The sequence below is a fragment of the Tachypleus tridentatus genome, chromosome 1 (assembly GCF_004210375.1).
Source record: "Tachypleus tridentatus isolate NWPU-2018 chromosome 1, ASM421037v1, whole genome shotgun sequence".
Taxonomy (NCBI): domain Eukaryota; kingdom Metazoa; phylum Arthropoda; class Merostomata; order Xiphosura; family Limulidae; genus Tachypleus; species Tachypleus tridentatus.
The window spans coordinates 166,127,412-166,142,369 of NC_134825.1; the positions used below are offsets into that span (position 1 = coordinate 166,127,412).

The window sequence follows — 14,958 nt, forward strand, 5'->3', positions numbered from 1 at the left end:
TTATATCAAATCTGCCAATTACATTTTTTTAGAAGTGTTTATTTCTACGATAACTTATCGCACTCTAGCAACTGCACAACCTTCCGAAATGCTTATACAACTGATGAGGTTTTATTCGTGTGGGCCTGGCATGGCCAAGCGTGTTAAGGCGTGAGACTCGTAATCTGAGGGTCGCGGGTTCGCATCCCTGTCGCGCCAAACATGCTCGCCCTTTCAGCCGTGAGGGCGTTATAATGTGACGGTCAATTCCACTATTCGGTGGTAAAAGAGTAGCCCAAGAGTTGGCAGTGGGTGGTGATGACTAGCTGCCTTCCTCTAGTCTTACACTGCTAAATTAGGGACGGCTAGCGCAGATAGCCCTCGAGTAGCTTTGTGCGAAATTCAAAAAACAAACAAAACAAACAATTTACTCGTGTGATGTAACATTAACCTCTCCTGGCGTTGTCAGGCAACAACAAATGATGAATCTTCCTTTTCTTATATTCGAGGTCACAGTGGGTCAGCAATAAGATTACATAGTTATAACTGGTGTTAATATGTTAATTGTACCTTAAAGAAATAAAGTGCGTGTTACTCATATTCAAAATACAAAAAAAAAAAAAACCAAAACCAAATTCTCATACGAAGTGTTTCAGTTGCTCTTTCAAAAGGTAATTCGGTCTTTGTTTTTGTTTCTTTTCTTTTTTTAAAAAATCGAGTTTGTTTCATTAAGTATGCAGAATACTGTGGACGTTTAAGCTTCATGGTTCGTTTGCTTTGTTTCAAACACGCCGTATAAAATCGTGACAAGTAAAACATTTAATTTTCAGCTTTTATTTTCTATTTTTACTTTACTGTATTCATTCATTATTCCATAACTACGTTCTCTCTTATAGTTACAGCAACACGCACCGCCTGAGGTGCACTCGCTCTATGAAAGATTCAAACAAACTGCTTTACGAGAACAAAACACTAAATAATTAATTTGGACTTTTACATTAAACCATTATTTAGAAAAATAGAACAGGTGCTTACCTCATTCTACAGGTTTCCAAGGTATGTAAGTATTGTAATAAGTTGTAATGGCATGAAACCAAGGAAAGAATCGGATGCGAGTAGAAAATATACAGTTTGTTTAATTTTCTATACAGTAAAAGTCCTTATTTAAGATTTTTTAAGCTTTAGTGTTTAACTTCTGTACCTATTATTAAAAAAAAAAACCAACTTTCCAAACAGGTCTTTTAAGGCTAGATGTTTTTAATGATTTTTACTTGTTAGACAACGAAGAGTTTCACTCATTCCAAACAAACAACCCCTGGTGGAAAATGAATTTAAACATAGCATTCAAACTGAATTCTTGTGTATGTTCCCAAATTTGGAAAGAAGTTATTCCAGTTTTTTTAATTCTTTATTTTATGCGAAGAATAATAGAATGATAACTTGAAATTCCGTTTTCTTTAGCATAACATTAATGGATATTACGAATATTTTAAAAGTGAATGGTAGTTATTAATATTTAATTGCATTTGAAGTCATAAAATTGCGTAATTATAAATAAAAGCTAAAACAGTGAGAAAATGGCATTGCTAGTTTATCATTTCGTTAACGGTCATGAGATTTAAAGATATCATACGGATGTCTATAAAGTATCTTGTTTACATTTATGATCAGTGATGTCGAGAAAACCCACTTGTAAAGAAAAATATATATTTAAAAACGACTCGTTTGGGTTGAGAACATTTTTTTACGTAAAGGAGCGAACAACGTTTCGACCTTCTTCGGTCATCGACAGGTTCACAAAGAAAGAAAGAGGTAACTGACCAGAAGCTGACCACATGTTTGAAAGGGGTTGTGTAACTGAGTGTCGGAATGTAGAGGGCGTGCTTAGATGTTTGAATATATAATTTTATATTATTTTGTTGTTCGCTCCTACGTAAAACATTTTCTCAACCCAAACGAGCCGTTTTCACATATATATTGTTTTCATTTAGTTTCTCTAATTTGAAAAAAACACATGCTATACTTTAAATATTACTTTTTTAAATTTCCCTGACTTAAGGAACAGTTGTTGTTTGTTGGAAATTAAGCACAAAGCTACACAATGGGCTATCTACACTGCCTACCACGGGTATCGAACCCGGTTTCTACTAGCGTGAGTCCGCAGACATATCGCTGTGGTGCTGGTGGGGGGGGGCTTTAGGAGCCCCTATTATATAGTACTAAATTTTGGCTTTCATTTAATATCCCTAACTTAATAAACACAGATGATATTGTGCCAAAACATTGTTTGTTTTAATTTAAAAATTATTGTAATAAAATGCTACTTTATTTTAATTTCTCCGATTTAAGGAGTGTGCGTGTTTTGTAATAGCAAAGTCACATTATCTGCCGAGTCCACCGAGGGGAGCTGAACAACATATTTTAGCGCTATAAATCCGGAGAGTTACCGATGTATCAGCAGGGAACTGATTTAAGGAGGGCAGATTATATTGTTATCCTGCGTTATTAGCCCTCCCTCACCTGATAAGTGTAGAACATTGGACATTGAAACATAATCTCTCTCGCCTGCTTAATTCCAGCAGACTGTTTATACTAGATTACAAAGGGTTAAAATTTAATTCGTCCGATATAAAAGTCGTTTACAGAAAGTAATCTAACGTATTAAGGGAATTCTTTTACACCGATACATATTACAAACTATACTACACGTGTTTTTAATAGCAAGTAATTTTTCTACCAGTGTGTATGTATCTGTTTTTCTTACAGCAAAGCCACATTCGGCTGTCTACTGAGTCCACCGAGGGGAATCGAACCGCTGATTTTAGCGTTGTAAATCTGCAGACTTAGCGCTGTACAAGTGAGGGACATCCTTCTACGACCGTACCAAAATAGTTTCATTTTGCGAGCTTCGCACAGAAAGTTTCGTCATTTCACATGTGTTTCCTGGTAGATTAAACCAATTTATCTGAAAAACACACAACAAAAACTATTTATATACAGCTTTGCAGTTATCCAGAGTCAGTGGTTGGACACAGAAGCGATAACAAAGCTTTGTTATATCTGGGTTGGAACAGATAACACAAGAAATGATTTCATTTCCTGCTGGTAATAGACGTTAGCACTGTACCTGCAGGAAACATAGCCCGAAGGTTTTTATGATTTATTGGTAGAAGTCTAAGCATTGATGTAGGATAGTCATGTGCTTGTTAAGGAAGCGGAACTTTCGCAAATCATTTGCACACTTTTAAATTGATCGAGTTGAGCTCCAATGAATCAGGTTTTGAAAGACATCTGACAACTATTATTAATCTCTTCCTTCCGACCTTTTGTAGCCAAACTTTTGTAAACAATAACTATAATAATCATCGACAAGGTTTGTCAATTTCTCAGTGGTGCACTAGCTAGGCAGTGCTTCCCACGCGCAACATGTCTATTTCCACCTACGTGCTTTTCGGTCAGTCGTTTATTTAAGTCTTATAATGACAATTCCTTGGCGTGTCCAACAACAAACTATGAAACCTGTTCTTCTGGAGAAATCACACTTAATAGTATTAATAGAATGTTATTTAGTTTTATTTATCAGCTACACGTTAGAACTAATGAATACAAATAATATGACAAACGAATCGACAGCCTGGAAAGGCCAAGTGGTTAAGGAATTCGACTCGTAATCTGAGGGTCACGGGTTCCAATCCATGTCACACTAAACATGCTCGCCCTTTTAGCGTGATGGTAAATCCCAGTATTCGTTAGTAAAAGAGTAGCCCCAGAGTTGGCGATGGGTGGTGATGACTAGCTGCCTCACTCTAGTCTTACACTGCTAAATTATAGACGGATAGCGCAGATAGCCCTCATGTAGTTTTACGCGAAATTCAAATCACAAATTGTCCTCGAATGAAGTACTCTATTATTACGAGCAAATTAAAAATATACACATAACGATATTTCTATCCTTATGAACTGGATTAATTATATAAACTGAAAAAAAAAAGCTGTTTTCACTGTTATTCAAGAATATATTCTGTCTACAACTGTCTTGCATTCCTGTGAAGTTTACGAGCTTTTCATTAGACAATTGTAAATAGATTTCTGATTTAAAACTTTCTTTATAATTTATTCTTACTTTCAACTTATTCAGAAATAATTATTTCATAAAAAAAGAGCAATCATATTATAATTATCTTTTAATTACATAATTACATGTATGACATTGTATGTTCAGTGGTATCCATACAGAAGGTTTGCAGTTGTGGCAGTTAGATACTTTGATATCCAGCAGATAAGTTTAAAGTATTCGCCAAAATACAGATTCGTGAGTGTTAAACGAAGGAAAAATCGAACGATGACAACAAAGGGAAACAAACTAATAATTAAAATATTTTTCTGTAATGATAATAGTTATGAATTTACCAAAATGGCTAACTTGTGTCTGATTATAGTAACTGCTGAAATGGACAGAAGCTTTCCTAATACATCTACACAACACAAGGAGATATAATTAACATTAGCACAGACCCGCTAAACACTTGCAGCCAAATTATTATCTTTATCGTAACAGTACTTTTTAAAATACAAAATATTTAGAATAATACAAAAGAATTCTAATCACAAACACCAAAATCTCTAAATTCATTATCCTTAGGCCTAACATTAGTTAAGCCTTTTTTAAATACAGCCTATATTCGATAATGAAATAAATTAACACCGTACTTAATATTATCAATAAATAAACTTACTTGGTTATTCTACGACATAACGTTAGACTTTTCTAAATATGTTCTTCTACAAAATGTCTACTCAAGTATTTTTGCATCCGCCTATTTTTTATATACATTGAAATCAAGTGGGTGTTAGTTTACTAGATACAGTACACTCGAATCAGTCGTCAAAAAATCTAAATGAAATATCCCACAATGAAAATATACACACCTTACCCACTATTTCGAGGCACTGACATTTATGGTATATTCTAATTAATTCCAACAGTGCTGAGTAGTTAGCTTATTGCCAGACTTTAAGGTATGGAGAACCCTTGTAAATTCCAGGGGTGAAAGGGTATTTGTTGTTGACTCAGATAAAATAAGCTATAAAAATATACACAGAATAAACGGTTGAAAATCTTTTAATGGTCATGTATTAAGGTGATGTATAGGAAGTGAAAGCTAAGTAACTAACATTAGCATGGCCAAGTAGTTAGGATGCTCGCGGGTTCGAATTCCCGCCCTATCAAACATGTTCGTCCTTTCAGATGTAGTAGCGTTATAAAGGTACAGTCAATTCCACTGTTCTTTGGTAAAAGAGTTACCCAAGAGTTGGCAGTGGGTGATGATGACTAGCTGCCTTCCCTCTTGTCTTACACTGCTAAATTAGGGACGGATAACTCAGATAGCCCTCATGTAGCTTTGTATGAAATGCAAAAACAAACAAACATTCTAGTGTTGGAAACAATTGTTGAAACGATGTGAGAAAATGGTTATAAGAGATAAACACTACACAAATCCCACGCTTCTATTTTTTAAAAAAGTAGCTACACCTAAGTAGAGTCACGAGTTCATTGATAGCTTACTACGTAATTGACTGTAACCCAACTAACTAGTAAGTACCACACCAGTATAAACATTTTAGACAGGCATAATGCACCCAGTAATAGTAATGTATTTAGAGTCATTCTTTATAGGCCTAAAATATAGCATTACAAGCGTGTAAAAAAAATCAACGTTTTGGCTAGTGAATGATACTAGCCTAAAAGCCTAAAGCCTAAGCCTAAAATTGTGGCAAGACCCAAACTTCCGTAGAAACTCCACATAAGATTTTGAAGAAAGAACATACAACTGGCACTGTAAACGTTACCTCAAAAATAATAAGACACATGTTAGCACAAAATGGTCTCAGTGGACATGTAGCTACTTGAAAACTGTTGCTGAGAAGAGATATCAAACCATTAAAACATGAGTAGTGGAAGAATCAAAGCTATTTGTAAATTAATCCAAATACATATTTCTCTGCAAAAATCAACGACAGTTTGTTCTATGGCAAAGGTAAGGATAGTATTACAGCCAGTGTATAACATTTAGAGTGAAACATGAAGAGAATTCAATAAATCGAGTCTTTGTTTCAGCCAACAATTTTTGTTAGCTACACTTTTGTGATGGCACCTTGACTGTTGAAAAGTATAGGCGAATTCTAATTCATTATGCCATTCCATGAATAACGCGACCCATCAGGTTGGTATTCATATTCCGGCAAAACAATGATCCTAGAATTTAAGTAAATGTGATTAAGAGATATATTGACCTAAAGGAGTTGATGGAACATTTGAAATAATAAATTATCCTCCTAAGTTCCCAATATACGAATTTTTAAGCTGTGTGGGCTTATGTAAAAATATTTCGGCTGAATTGTGGAGAGTAATATAGGGAACGTTTGGAACAGTGTTCCATAATCTTACATTGGTAAAAAGGGAGGATTTATTATGGTCTATCTAAAGCAGAAAACAAAATACTAACCGAATTTTTGGAAACAAAACACTGGTGCACTAAAATTATTTACTATAATAATGTTTTGTATCATTAGTAAGTTCGCTACCTAGTTTAAAACTCCCGGATGCACATCGCTTGCCTGTTTCCTTAGTTATTTCGTTACTTAATATTTCATAAACTCAGATTTTTAATATGTTTGGTTGCGAATGAAAAGTGAACAGTAAGCTTCTTGGATTTTACTGTCTTGCGCCAGTTTCGATCTCGATTCTTAACACAAACCTAGTGGCTGTTCAAAGCTGTTTTCCTCTTGCAATAACAAATAAAAAGTAGGAATTATATTCTTTATCGTTTATTGTTAAGAGCAAATCAACATAATATATTTCCTGTGCTCTGCCAATCACCAGTATCGGAACCCGAATTTTAGCATTATAAGCCTCCAGACTTAGAGGTGAGCCACAGGAAGGGCACGCTAAAGATTAATTAGCCTCCAGACTTAGAGGTGAGCCACAGGAAGGGCACGCTAAAGATTACTCATCAAGAAACTCTATTACAAATTTAATAAAAATAAAACGGAGCTTTTGTTTTACTTTTAACGTACTTATCTCAAAATGTTAACAAAAGTCTTGCTTCTTTGAAAACAGTCCCCCGCTGGTACAGCGGTCTGTCTCCGGATTTACAACGCTAAAATCAGCGGTTCGCTTCCCCTCGGTGGGCTGAGCAGATAGCCCGATGTCGCTTTGCTATAAGAAAAACACAAACTTTAAAAACAATAAAATTAATTACATGCCTACCAATAGGGGGCAAGTCTTAGTTATTGATAAATAAAAGTTATAAGCGATACCTTCAGTAGAGGATATATTTATTAATTAATATGCTAAAATTAAGTGGTTAATTGTTGGAGTGAGCTTTGTTATGCAATTGATAACTGAAATAAAGTACATGTTAATTTAATCATATTAAATAAATAACATTTATTACAGGAAGGCGCCTTAACTGGTCGACGTCACCACCAGTCTAACCAGCCGTTTAAAAACTTTTATACATAACATACAAGATAACAACCAACTTATTGAATCTTTGTTAAGCTGTTTTTAACAAAAGTTGTAATCGATGTAACAATTTTTGCTATTAGTATACTTTTATTATGACCTATGGTAGGCTCTAACATAAGAACGGAGTACTGAAACTCAGTTTTGCCATAAGTTATTTTCAATTGTTAACGTTCTTTGCGGCGTACGGTTCTCGAATGTAAATATTCTGTTAAAAGTCTCGTTCTATTTGGCGCGTTAATAGGGAGAATCAGTCCTGCCCTTTTAATTAAGGGGTCAATCCAATAATACGAACGAATTTCGTTCATACACGACACGTATGTATAAGTTAAGAAACTACAAGAGTTGATATAGATAGTTTTTTTTTTTTTGTTCGTACCACGAATGTTCAAAATAAAGCAAAACGAAGTAATGCATAAACCCCAGTCATATTTAACACGCAAATAATAAGTTGTTTGGGGAAACTGAAAATGTATATCTGTAATATAAAAAGAAAACTAAAAAAAAATATTGTTTGTCCTACATATCCATCATACCATACACAAAATCGTGCTCTGGACTCGAGAGAAACAAAAGTTCTGCCCCAAAGCAACGTAATAACAATATCACGCTTCGACAACAAAGAAACGGAAAAGAAGGACACTGGAACGATGGCGGTAAAGTAAGACTCACAAAATATTGGTGGAAAATAAAATTATTGTAGAAAATAGAAACAAATGAAACGATAGTGGCGTCATTGAGTACTTTGGAAAGTTGGCCACATTGCGCGAGACAAAAGTGTTTATACAAATAAAATGAGTTGAGGAGATTTAAGAAAGTTAGTAAGCGCGTATTTAAGTTTAATGTACACGTGTTTAACAAAAAAAAGTTGCTTCAAGCTGTTTAGTTTTTAAATATATCCTCTTTATTATATATATATGTATATTTTATTTAGTAAATAGATAAGCACATAAAGAAAAAAAACCAAATGAAATCGCTATATAGACTAAAAGCCGAGAAGGATATAATTGTATCCGAGAAGGAGGTAAAGAGTGTGAGCATGCATCATCTATGAGGGTCAGACACTTTGTAATACTAATAAACAGAATTTATGTTTAATCTCAGAGAAAGAGTATCCCATTTTAAACTATAATTTACCATATGCAATCAGTTGTAGCAAGAAAGGCTATTCTTAATGAAACACGCTCACAAGAATATTAAAAACAAACTGTTGGAAGTGATAAGTGAAACTCATCCACTGATTTTCGTGTTTCAACCCTCATAATAAACACGAATTTATGCTGTAAGTACTAGCGCTGGGTGTCCGAAAGTGTTCTGTTTCACGAATACATAAGACCAAAATTAAAATAAGAAAATATTTCTATTTCTTATTTTCGAAATTTACATGTCATGTTGGGTCATAATCTACAGTGTACATACTTCTCGTGATTCTTGGCATGCGCACGTTTTACTGACAGTATAAATGGCAAAGTTATGGACGTCACTCTAGTTTGTATTAACTGGCTGACAGACAACACACCATTGTATAATGTTACGAATAGTTAAAACAGGTGACCCCTACAAGCCGCTTTCGGCAGTCGTTCGGGAAACAAATAATATAATAAAAATTATACGTTCTGGCTAACATCATATATCGGAGTACATTCGTAAAGAATCGAAAAACTCTGCTATATAAACATTTTCTACTTACTTCCTCTCTCTGTGTATATATATAGATTAATACACTGCTATCTTTCCTTTTCTGTTTCCTCTGTATATATGGTTTCCTGTTTGCCTTCTTTGATTTGAAGATGTCTAAGGTCTAAAAAGTACTTTATATTTAATGCATTCTATAGTATTATGTTAGCACGTGGTAATGAAACGTTATATACGTATAGGTAATAAAATATATTGTATACTTTACGGAGTATTATTCGTTGTTTCTTGTTTCCGAGTAAAGATACGTGAGGACTATATGAGTGAGCTGTCCCTAACTTTCCACTGACAGACTAGAGGAAAACAGTCAACATCACTCACCGCCAATTCTTAAACTTCTCTTTTACCAACGAATAGTGGGATTGATCGTCAACTGTAACGTCTCTATGGTCAGAACTGAGATCATGTTCAGTAATTGTATTCGAATCTATGAAACATAAAATAAGAATCGAGTGCTCTAACCAATAAGCCATGCTAGGCCTATGCAGTATATTTTTACCAAGGGAACATATGTTTTTTTTTTAGTCTTTATTCATATCAGGGGAAAAAGGTTATACTATATCTCCATACAGATGCAGACAAAACACACACATACATATAAGTGACTTTTGTGATAGAGTTTCTTTTCTATATTAATGTATATAATGTGACGGTCAATCTCACTATTCGTTGGTAAAAGAGTAGCCCAAGAGTTGGCGGTGGGTGGTGATGACTAGCTGCCTTCCCTCTAGTTTTACACTGCTAAATTAGGGACGGCTAGCACAGATAGCCCTCGAGTAGCTTTGTGCGAAATTCCAAAAAACAAACAAACAAACAATAGTACCTTACTGCTTAACAATATATATACACCTTCTCACTTAAAAGGTAGTTTAATTAATTAAATCAAGAGAGTTCTTTTTTAATGCTCGGTAATTACACAAAGGCTGTCGTTTATCAATTAACAAATACTTATGTGTAAAAAGTAATTCCTCGAATAAGTTCTTTCTCTATGCATACTGTCCAACCGCCCACACTATCTCTTCAAGGTCATATTTAAAATTATTCAAGTCTAAAAAATATATATATATACGCTTTTAAATCACCAAGCAGTCTTTCGCCAGTGGGATAACCCAACACACATTCGTTTGATGTTTAACATGTGGAGTGAATTTGATCACGTACTCTTTAGTGTAGCAATATCCAGTTTCCTTTAATTGCACTGTGGTGTTCCTATTTTGTTTACATTATTAATTATATCAGTTACTGGTTTAGAATGTTGAAATATGATTTTACAACTGAGAATCTTCCTAATAACACATATAAATATCGTTTTTGGCTTTTTTTTTGTTAGATTAGCATCATACGAGATGATTACATGACTTGGAAAACACTCTTTATACTGATAAAGGAAGGTCAAAATCTGTTACTATTTATCTCAGAGCTATTTTTCAATAGAAAATACAAATACTGCGATTTTATTAGTTTCGGCTTGGTTATTTTTCTTTTTGGTGTTGCATAGACATATTAAACCTGAAGATGGCCTAAGAAGGTCGAAATGCTGTTCTCTATTTTATTTTAATAAAAGTTTTAATACTAATACCGGCCTTCTTGAGATACATTTTTACTTCAAGTGGGTTTTTAGTCATCGCGTATTAAGCCATTAATTTATTACACCTGGACGACGAAAAACCGTAGAAATATTTTAGTTTCTTCTTACTAAGTGTAATTTTTACAAATTCTTCATACTTAGTTCACACCATTACAAGTCAACAACGTTGTTAAAGCAGATGGTGATATTAATGACGTCACAAACACTTCTATGTCTGATGAGTCCTGGTATTAGACGAAAGGTCTCATCGGTAATAGATGTAAAATACTATAATAAGTTCCTATATTTCATTATTAATAGATAGGTTTAAGAGTGTTTCGACCTGACCTTTTTCTTTACACTACATGACTAAGTCACTAAGACTTCCTTCCACCAGTTGTTATGTAGGATACCATTTTCTCTGACACCCTTGTTTTTAATATAAATACCTGAACAAAGCGTTTGTTTGTTACTATTAAGCATACAGCTACAAAATGAGCTGTCTCTTCTGTGCCCAATGCGGGTATTGAAACCTTAATTTGAGCATTATAAGACCTTATATTTACTAGTGCATCGTAACAAAGACAACAAAAGATGCCGAAAGAATATGGTTTACCACGACTGACACCTGGGTTGTGTTGTGATATGACCAGAGGCTTTCTTTTTTTCAGGATCATAACGTAATGCTGTGGGGTGAACTAAGTTTAATTAAGTTATGAATATTGTTCTTTTTTTAATGTAATTCGGAGGATAAACCACTACGACAAAAGCCTTCCTTACACCACTGCCAGGGCTGACTCTAGGGGAGTGAGGAGTGGAAAAATGGGGAGGGCAGACTCCCCTGAAATGTCTCCTAACCTAATGCTGCTCATTAGTCAAATGTAGAGGTATTTTAAATTTGGTCCCATTATATATCCTACTGGCACCCCAGTTAACAATAACTGTAGTCAGAACTGACTGTTACGTGCTCATCACTAGTAGCTTAAAGTTAGCCAACTAAACAGAATACAATATGTATTTCACGCAGCTTACTTCTCATTTTACATAACCATCAGTGAAGAAGTAATATTAAACGTGATTGTGCAGGCTGTTCTGTTGTCCATTGTTCAGAGTCGATAATATAAAGAATACTGAAGTGTTTTTTTTCTGTCATAACATTTGAGATGGACGAATTGATATTTGGCTCTCGGCTGCCACGTGATGATTCACATTTTAGTAACGTTCTTTACATGAAACAGTATAACGAGAGTTCATCGCGTTCGGGTCCTGCATAGCCAGGTGGTTAAAGCGCTAGACTCGTAATCCGAGGTTTACAGGTTCGAATCTCCGTCGCACCAAACATGCTTGTCCTTTTAGCCGTGAGAACGTTATAATGTGACAGTCAATTTCACTATTCGTTGGTAAAAGAGTAGCCCAAGAGTTGGCGGTGAGTGGTGATAACTAGCTATCATCCCTCTAGTCTTTCACTGCTGAATAAAGGACGGCTAGCGTAGATAGCTCTCGTGTAGCTTTGCACGAAATTCAAACCCAAACCAAACCATCGTTTTTGAAGGGGATCGATCTATAGGAAGTACGGTTTAGCGTGCACTGACTTTTCAAGCCTGTCCAAAGTGTTTTTTCACTTAGCTAGCAACTACGGTTTTTCTCGCTACAGAAGTATACTGTTATGATTAGCACTGAGAGCAGATATGCTTGTGAATACTTGGTTAACAAACGGTCTTTAATAATGTCACATCTACTTATTATACTTCAACAATAATCATTATTTGAGAGCTGTAAGGATCCTTACTTTGAAAACTAACTATGAGGTAAGTATACCTCTGTATTAAGAGTACAAATGACTACCTGACAAATTTAGTTTGGATATGCAAACAAAATCACTTTTACACAGAATTTATACGGGAACTGGAGAAACAGCAGAAAGTCATTAGGTTGCCTAAGTCAACAAATTTAAGGGTTACTTAGTAAATAAACACACTTGATAATTTTGAAAGAAAAGTGGTAATTTGAAGAATATTTATTGAGTTATTGTTCACGTAGTGTCGAATTCGTGGCCATTTTGGATACTTACTTTTAGTTAGAAGAGAAATTTCTGTAAACGCTTTTGTTTGGAAGCCTACATGTTGCCACATTCTGTTGGTGAATAACCGTTAAGTTTTATTTCTTAAACTTCACTGTTTTATCAGGGTCTGGTGTGGTTCAGATCCAAGACTCTAACCGCGATGAGCCACTGACTACGCTATACGTTCATCTGCGAATGGTGGATGATAGATTGCTGACGACCGTCAACCATCCGCCTAGTTAGTAGTTCAAAATTATAAATGGCGGCAGGTAGGCCTAACAGCTTTATCGTAAATACAAAATATACATAAAACATATTGTCTAAATATGCTGAATAACATACTGTAAAATTTCTTGAAACGATTTTTAAATATAAACTAACAAATTCCAAACCATTTTAACATAAAGATGTCGCTTAGAAGATAGGCTTAATAAAAATCGAATGACGATATTTTAATCGTGCGTTACAAATAATGTATCAATTTCATAACAACCAATTATATACTAACAAGCCCTGTTATAGAAAGTAAGATCCGGGTACGAATTCTCTTGAAATAGAAACTTGATAACTTAAAGAAAAGAAAAACTCCAACAAATAAAGCCATCTGGTGGGATAAACTGTTTTGCTTTCAGCTTATGGAGTTCCGCACAATTTTTTTAAACAACTTCACCGACAGATCAGCGGTAAGTTTACGGATTTATAATGCTTATCCGATTCCTCGCTGTGGATAGTACTCACATATTCTATTGTGTAATATTGCGCTAAAATAACAACAATAACAACGAAACAACTTTTACGGGCCCGGTATGGCCAAGCGTGTCAAAGCGTGCGACTCGTAACCTGAGGGTTGCGATTTCGCATCTCCGTCGCGCCAAACATGCTAGCCCTTTCAGCCCTGGGGGCGTTATAATGTGACAGTCAATCCCACTATTCGTTGGTAAAAGAGTAGCCCAAGAGTTGGTGGTGGGTGGTGATGACTAGCTGTCTTCCCTCTGGTCTTACACTGCTAAATTAGGGACGGCTAACACAGATAACCCTCGCGTAGCTTTGTGCGAAATTCAAAAACAAAAATAAACAACTTTGTACAGGCATGTTAACAGGTGTCGTGGTTCTAGTGTATAATTCGGCCCTTTTTATGATCACATTTTAACCAATCATGGTTAAATTCATGTGTTTCCATTCAGATGTTGCTCAGCTTGTCAAGAAGATAGACAGCTCAACCAATTGAGAAATATTATGAGTAATTATAATAGTGTACAACAACGTTCGTCTGGTCAATAAAAGTTAGAAAGAAGAGTAGTTAATTTCTGAACAGTTCAGTTATAATTAGGAGTACAATATATTACATATTAAGAATACATAATATAATTCATCATCGGTAAAACCAGAGGAAAGACCTGGCATATAATAATTATTTTTTATATGAATTCAAATTAAACATTGAGTGAAGTCTTTATAAAAACAAACTGATTTATGGGCGTAACAAGATAGTAAACCGTGCATAAAGCTTTCGTGGAATATACTTATAATCGTGTATGCCATGTCAAAATAAGTTAAAATATATGATGACTGTGGTTCTGTCATAAGTTGGGATTTTTTTATAGCTGCTCTTTTTATTTTTCCTGTTGTTTGTAATTAAGCACAAAATTACACAATGGGTTATCTGTGTTTCCCATTGAGAAACATATTTCTGTTATTTCTAGAAAATATTTCATTTGAACTAGCAAGAAAGACTGACAAACTACTTTCGAGGATGTTCTTAAATAGAAGTCAGCATTTATACGTTTACAAATCTTAAAGGAAAAAAATAATTAACAGTGCAAGCATTTTAGGTGTCGTTCTCTTAACACATTATAAGTTAGAAATACCCTTTTAGCAAAAATTGGAAATCTTAAGTATCGGTAAGGTTGTGTGTTCTCGATTGGAGTAAACGTTTTTGTAAGTTTCTTAAACAGTTTAAAAATTTTCGTTGATACGTTGCATAACATTATTAATCTATAAGTAATTTGTTGTTAAGTGTTTTAAAAAGTGTTTATCTATGGTTCACGTATTTGAACATTAACGTTTGAGATAGAACATGTAAAAAAAATCATGGTGGAATGTTATCGAGTTCTCAAAAACTGGTCT

The 14,958-nt window shown here is 34.6% G+C and overlaps 1 long non-coding RNA gene across 2 annotated transcripts in view; it reads right to left on the reverse strand.

Annotated features, from left to right (window-relative positions):
• Positions 1 to 14,958, reverse strand: part of LOC143229785 (uncharacterized) — an 86,025-nt gene that overhangs the window by 43,243 nt on the left and 27,824 nt on the right. Inside the window, exon 4 of one of the 2 annotated variants that reach the window (XR_013016076.1) lies at positions 7,057 to 7,198. The exons of the other annotated variant lie outside the window; for it this stretch is intronic. This is a non-coding gene — a long non-coding RNA (uncharacterized LOC143229785). The remainder of the gene's footprint in view (positions 1 to 7,056; positions 7,199 to 14,958) is intronic. 2 annotated transcript variants of the gene reach the window in all.